This window comes from Crocodylus porosus, unplaced genomic scaffold, assembly GCF_001723895.1.
Source record: "Crocodylus porosus isolate Cpor-Errol unplaced genomic scaffold, CroPor_comp1, whole genome shotgun sequence".
In the NCBI taxonomy this organism is placed as follows: Eukaryota; Metazoa; Chordata; order Crocodylia; family Crocodylidae; genus Crocodylus; species Crocodylus porosus.
In genome coordinates this window covers 26,737,669-26,745,163 of record NW_017728909.1, presented here as the reverse complement: position 1 = coordinate 26,745,163, position 7,495 = coordinate 26,737,669, and positions in this window count along the sequence as shown.

Genomic DNA, 7,495 nt, shown 5'->3' with positions numbered 1-7,495 from the left:
CCCTACCGACCGTGACCTCGCATTGTTGGCCCATGTTCATCTTGGAGTCAATAATGACTCCAAGATCCCTTTCTGCCTCCATGCTCTCAAGAAGGGAGTTTCCCATCTTATAAGTGTGCAGCACCCTGCACTTATCAGTATTGAAACGTATCCTGTTTTTGCTAGCCCACCCCTGTATCCTATCCAAGTCTTGCTGCAGTTGTTCCCTCCCTACTAGCGTGCTCACCTCACCCCAAATTTTGGTATCATCAGCGAATTTAAGCACGGTGCTTTTCACCCCGTCATCCAAATCGCTGATAAAGAGATTGAACAGCACGGGCCCAAGGACCGAGCCCTGGGGGACTCCGCTGCCCACTTTTCCCCAGGTCGAATATGACCCGTCCACCACCACCCCCTGAGTACGACCCTTCAGCCAATCTGCAATCCATCTGACTGTGTGGATCACCTTTTATGACCACGTGATGTATCACCTGGACAAGGGGGAAGAGATCAACGTTGTATATCTTGACTTTAAAAAAGCCTTTGATCTGGTATCCCACAATCAACTCTTGGCTAAACTGGATAACTGCGGCCTTGACATCACGATCCACTGGCTGGGGAACTGGCTCTGCGGTAGGACCCAGAGGGTGGTGGTCAACGGAAGCCAATTGTCTTGGTGTGCTGTGACCAGTGGGGTCTCTCAAAGCTCTGTCCTAGGGCCTATACATCTTCATCAGTAATGTAGACACTGGTGTCAGAAGCGGGCTGGCCAAGTTTGCCGACGACACCAAACTCTGGGGTAAAGCATCCACACCTGAGGACAGGAGGGTGATCCAGGCGGATCTTGACAGGCTCAGGAAATGGGCAGACAAGAACCTGATGGTGTTTAACACTGAAAAATGCAAGATTCTCCACCTCGGGAGGAAAAACCTGCACCATGCTTATAGGCTCGGTAGTGCTACACTGATTAGCACTACAGATGAAAGGGACTTGGGGGTCATGTTTGACCACAAGATGAACATGAGCCTTCAGGGTGATGCTGTGGCTAGTAAGGCGAGCAAAACACTGGCTTACATCCATAGATGCTTCTCAAGCAGATCCCGGGACATCATTCTCCCACTGTACTCGGCCTTGGTGAGGCCACAGCTGGAGTACTGCTGGAGTACTGTTTTGGGCTCCACAATTCAAAAAGGATGTGCAGAAGCTTAAGAGAGTCCAGAGAAGAGTCACGTGCATGGTCAGAGGTCAGGAAAACAGACCTTACAATGAGAGGCTGAGAGCAATGGGGCTATTCAGCCTGGAAAAGTGCAGGCTCAGGGGTGATCTGGTGGCCACCTATAAGTTTATCAGGGATGCTTATCAGGATCTGGGGGAATGTCTGTTCACCAGAGCCCCTCAAGGGATGACAAGATTGAATGGTCACAAACTGCACCACGACCGATTCAGGCTAGACATAAGAAAGAATTTCTTCACTGTCCAAGCCCCCAAGGTCTGGCATAGACTGCTGCCAGAGGTGGATCAAGTACCCACTTTGAATGCCTTCAAGACACATTTTGGATGCTTATCTTGCTGGGATCCTATGATCCCTGCTGACTTCCTGCCCCTGGGGCAGGGGCTGGACTCGATGATCTTCCAGCGTCCCTTCCAGCCCAAATGTCTATGAAATCTATGACATTTATTAATCTGATTAGGATAAAGTAAAGTAACTGTTCTTGCACAGTGATTGCTTCTTTTCTAGACCTGAAGAAGGTCACTCAAAACCTGAAAAGCTCATCTCAAAACTATGTAAGTTTGTCCAATAAAAGATACCTCACTTTGAGAATCTTGTTTCTTTTTATGTAAACAGATGCATTTATCAGGTGTCTATTACAGTAGACTCTAAATATACCATTTCATTCTTTCACTGCTTAGTACTTTGGAAACTTTCATTCTAGCTGCCCAGTACTGCAACATCTTCACCTGGAAAAAAAAAAGAAAAATATTTTAAATAGAATACTTATGTACGTCTTTCAGAATTTACTGTAAGAGTTAACATATTTCAAGAATAAATTAGTCAGATAATTCTGTGTTAAATCTGCATTGTACAAATTCATCTCTAACCAAGTGGAACAGCTATGGTAATGAGCAGTCTGAAATAAAAAAAAAAAAATCTCTAATAGAGTTATTCATCCAAACATTATTTCTGAGTAGCTTATCTGTTGTTCCTATAGAATGAGAAAACTGTTCTTGTGGAATGTTACCAGTTTAATCATACGCTAATTTCTTTAGCTGAAAATGCATTTGAAGTATATCTCAGCATATTTATAATTTCAGAGTTGCTGAAGCTGGACGCACCACACAATTTGTGTGTGTGCGTGTTTTTAATCTGACAAATATTTGTGAAGGGCTTGATTCATAACATAGAAATGTACAGCAGGGACATATTGATTCATGGGGTCCACACTTACAGAGCGTCAAGGCCTAAATCATCTCCACTAGTTGTTTGCCTAATTCAGTCCCCTCTATGCGGCACTGGTCAGGCCGCGGCTGAAGTATTGCGTCAAGTTCTGGGCGCCGCACTTCAAGAGGGATGTGGACAGCATGGAGAGGGTCCAGAGGAGGGCCACCCGCATGATCAAAGGGCAGCAGGGCAGGTCCTACGAGGAGAGGATACAGGACCTCAACCTGTTCAGCCTCCACAAGAGAAGGCTGAGGGGGGATCTAGTGGCCTGTTACAAAGTAGTCGGGGGGACCAGCAGGCACTGGGGAAGTCCCTGTTCCCCCGAGCACTCCCAGGAGTGACCAGGAATAATGGTCATAAGCTGGCAGAAGGTAGATTTAGGCTAGACATCAGGAGGCGCTACTTCACGGTCAGGGCAGCTAGGATCTGGAACCAACTTCCAAGAGAAGTGGTGCCGGCTCCTACCCTGGGGGTCTTTAAGAGGAGGTTAGATGAATATCTTGCTGGGGTCGTTTGACCCCAGCACTCTTTCCTGCCATGGCTGGGGGTCGGACTTGATGATCTGCTCAGGTCCCTTCCGACCCTAGAAACTATGAAACTATGAAAAGTGCCACAAATTAGCCTCACGCACTCCCTGAGTGCCACTCCAATCCTGTTCTCCTGCCCAAGCTACTGCTCTGCTTTCTGCTCCCTACCCTGTGCTACCTGCCAAGTATACTGTCCTACCTTCTGCTCCCTGCCCAATCTATTGTTCTGTCTCCTCCCTGATCTGCCACATGCTGCACACAGAGGCTGCTAGTGCCACTTGTGTAGGCTGGCCACCTTTGTCATCACTAATCTTAAACACCTCCAGAGAAGAACTATGAAAATCATTCATGGATAAGCTAAATAATACCACAAATTTAACTGAATTTTAAAAAATCCTTATGATAGCAAGCTATTCCATTCACCAGCCTCACCAGGGTAACATCTGTTATCCTGGCATGAGACAAACATGACCATTTGGCCCTTTTAGATCTAGCAAGTTCTCCTTGTGGATCTGATGGACTGATGTACCTTCAGCACACTGTTATGCATCTTCACATACTTTGAATTTATTAAACACCAAGAAAAAAAATCAGTAATTGTATTAAATTAGCAGCCTTTCTTCCCTCCATTCTTAGTGGAGTGGCTTACTGACAGCAGATGGAGCCTCTTGGACTCTCAGATAGGGCAGTCGAACAAGTCAGATTTCACTACTGTGCTGTAAAAGAACTAAAATAGAATAATCAATATTTGTACCAACCAGAGGTCTCAATCAGATTGAAACTCCACTGTGTTTGGCACTCTACAAAAATGTGAAACATATGACAGATGACAGTATATACCCCAAAGGAATTAAAGATAGTTAAAAATGGGGAATTTTTTCATATTTTTTCCAAAAGTTTGCCTTTTTAAAATGTGAACTTGTCAAGCCACACCACTTCAACTTTCAAAAACATGGCATAACAGATAGATGAGGTAATTGTGAGTGTGACTACTGATTAGCTATAATGATGCACACTCACAATTCCCTATTTATCTAGCTATTATTGAGTGGCAATTTGTAGTATGCATTGTACTTGAAAGAGGGGGGTCCAGGATTTTGTGGATTTGGCTTTTCTGTTTATAAAAGGCAGCATGAGAGAATATGCAAAAGGTGCCTGTGGAAGAAGTATAAGCAGGCATCAGTATCAGGATATACACAGGAGTCAAATTTATAAGGTCATAGGACAGATGGGTAAAGTAGAACTTACTTTCAAGTTAGTGGTTCTAAAAGTCATTCTCACGCATGAAAATCTTTTTTTTTTAAACATTCAGTGCATTTTCATGATCTTGTTAAAACAGCAAATATCTTTTTATTGGAAATACTGTAAATACATAATTTCCCCAAATTATTCCCCTATGCAGAAAAAACAGTCAACAAGGAAATGGGGAAAGCCATGCAATTGCCCTCCAAAGATTTTCTCAGTTGTGCCCTAGGAAAAGGGTAGCTTCTAGACTGGCTCCTGCCTCATAAAAATGGAAGTTAGAGATCTCACAGTACAGAAAAATTAACACAACCTGATCGTGTGTATCATATATGCATGGGATACATAGTCAATAGTGAAACCACATGGTACACTGACAATTGTGAGAACTTCACCTGTACTTTTTTGCATCAATCTTTCCCTCATTTCTTACAGCCACTATTCCCTAATTACAAAACAAAACAAACAAAAAACCTAACAGGAAATATTCTAGTCCTGGACTGATGCAGGACTAAATCTCCAGGAATTACTGCATATTATTCCTCAGCCTGTGTCTTGTATGAGAGTAGACTAAATTAACAAAATGGACATAACATCTATGAAAGTACAGATCTATGAAACATGTAATATCTCACTAAAAGCTCACTCTTCTGCAGAGCTAGAAATGAAAGAGGATTTCCAGCCTGCAATGTCACTGTAAATCTTAGTGTTTGATCCTACTGATATCTAACTATAAATTCATGGTGATATTTAGATGCAAGAAAATTGTTTTATTGTAGATGCATTTTTGCCTTAACTGTACTTTTCTTTCCCTGAGAATCTCATGCAGTGAGCTTCAGGGTAACTACAGCACAAGGATTAAAAATCCTAACCCTAGTGAAGTCAATGGAAGTTCTGTCATTGACTTCAGTGGAACCAGGATTTTTACCCCTAGGCATTATATGTGTGGAATATAAAAATAGTCCCAATAAAATATTGTAAATATCTGAAGTATATTTCCTGCAGATTATGTGATATGTGCAGACTACATTCCTGCCGCAGGCAGGTATTATCAGTTTTCACTGGGGCGATCCTCTTCACCAGCCAGGGATATGCAGCGATTCCAAACTTCTGCCCTCCCCTCCCCTCGCCAGGGGTGCTCAATCAATCGTATTATTATTACCAGAACTGTGCTAGCATCTCCAGCCATGGGCCTAAACATGGGAGAAAACAAAAACAGTTAATTCAAAGACAAAACAAAGGAGCCCGTGGATACTATTTTCCGAGAAAAATGTCACATTTCTTGCAATAGGAACCATATGGTAGAAGATGATGCTGAAACATTAAGGTCCAGTGTTCAATGACCAGAAAAGGAACAAATTGATCACTTTCCCCAGATATATTATTACAGCTAAGTAGTGGAAAAGAGGTATACAAGAAAGCTATTGTTCTCCAGTTCCCTTATAACAGTCTCTTCCTACCCATACTTTCAGTCACAGGCAAATCCATACTTACTGAAAGCAGAATGAGTCCTGCCTTTCTGAGTTGGTAATACTCTAAATTTCCAAGTTTTTTCCCCACTTTCCCTGCTATTATGTGTTGGTTAGGGAAGTCGCTCTCAATATACATTCCTGCCATTTGTTCTGTCAGGGGCTGGTTTGTCTCCCTGTCTGACTGTGGGCCTGGTGGTGTTTCTTACAGAAAACACTCCTTGGAGCCCACTGCACTCCATTTAATGACAGTGTTCCTTTTCAATTTTCTAAAGCAGCTTTTGTTGCTTCCTTCACTGCCGCTTCATAGCACAGAACCAAGGCTCCATTATACACGATCCTGGAGTACCACTAAGGGATTTTCCAGAGCTGATTATCTCCCATTGTTGGTAATATCCTCTTAGGGGCTTGACGATGTCTATCAATCTGATCTGTCCCGCTCCACTTGGAACACACTGCTTTCTCTCGCTCTTTTTAACAGGCATCAAATGAAACGGGGCTCTCATCTCCTGCGTCATCAATTTTACCAGCAAAGCTTAGGGAGCAATTCCTTAACCAGCTGCAACTGCACTAAGGAAAAAATAAAACCAGCTAAATACAAATGGTCTCAGGAAGGGAGGTGTTATGATTTGTCTTAAAGGGGGTTGTCTCTATTGCTTCATGAGGAAAGGGTTAAAAATAATCCAATTACTTGACAGTAATTTTCCCTGATGGATTGAGCTACTGGGTATTCACTGTGCTAAAGGTTTCTGCAGCCTCAGTTTAGGGCCCTGCTATACGTTCAAATTAAACCTGGACAGAAGTCAGCCATAGAGTTGTTACATACTGGTTAGCTCTTCCTATAGCTGGGTAATCACTTTTATAGCATTATCATTACTTTGAAGGTGTGGGGTCCAAACTCAATTAATAGGTTAATTGCGCAGTATGCCATAATTACTCCGCAGGTGTGGCAAAGTACTTTACTGCAGCATTAACCAACCAATTGTGCAAGGAAGACCTGTTAACCCACCTGCAGAGAGATGAAGCTAGGTCTGTCCTTATCCAAAGGGTGGGACACCTGCAGCCCGCTGTTCCTTTCGTCCCAGCCCCATGTTCCCAGGGAGGTCTGCTCGGCTGCCCTGTGACTTTTCCTAGAAGACCCTGGTTTGCTAGGTGTGGGCTCCTGCCCTGTCCTCGACCCCATTTCCAGGCACTGTTTTCTTTCACGCTGCGGCACCAACACCTTGAGCGCTTCCTGTGTCAGGACACCTGGGTGAGTCATATAGATTTAAGGAGCAGGGCTGTAAACTGAAACTGGTTATGCTTTCTGCTATGTATCAGGGTGTTTCTAAGCCTTCCTGCAGGCATTGGGTGATGGCGACAGCCAAAGCTGGGGACTTTGACCATGGGGAGCCCATGCTCCTATTGGGACCAAAGCCAGAGGCTCCTTACCTGTCTGCTCGGGGTCCGGCAGATCCCCAGAGCTGGGGTCAGGAAGGAACTTCGCCCCTTGGCCAGAAGGGACTGCGGGGGAGTTGCCTTCGTGAGCAGCGGGGCCTGAGCCTCTTCCCCAGCGTCCTACAACCGGCGGGGTTTCCGCAGGGCTGCCTGCTTTCCCCGTGGCAGCTCGGGCTCGGTCCGCGCTGCGGAGCCTTGCTGCCCACCCAGCCGCAGTGGTGTAAGAAGTACTCGGGAGGACGGCTGCGGGGGCGGTTCGGAGAGGCGCTCCCGCCTCGGGCAGGGCCCCGCTCCCGGGACGCGCGGGTTGGGCAGCCCCGCGCCCTCGAGGGGCCCGGGCGGCGGCGCGGAGCACCCCCGGCTCCGCGCGGGCTCTGACTTCAGCCGGGAGCTATTCGGGG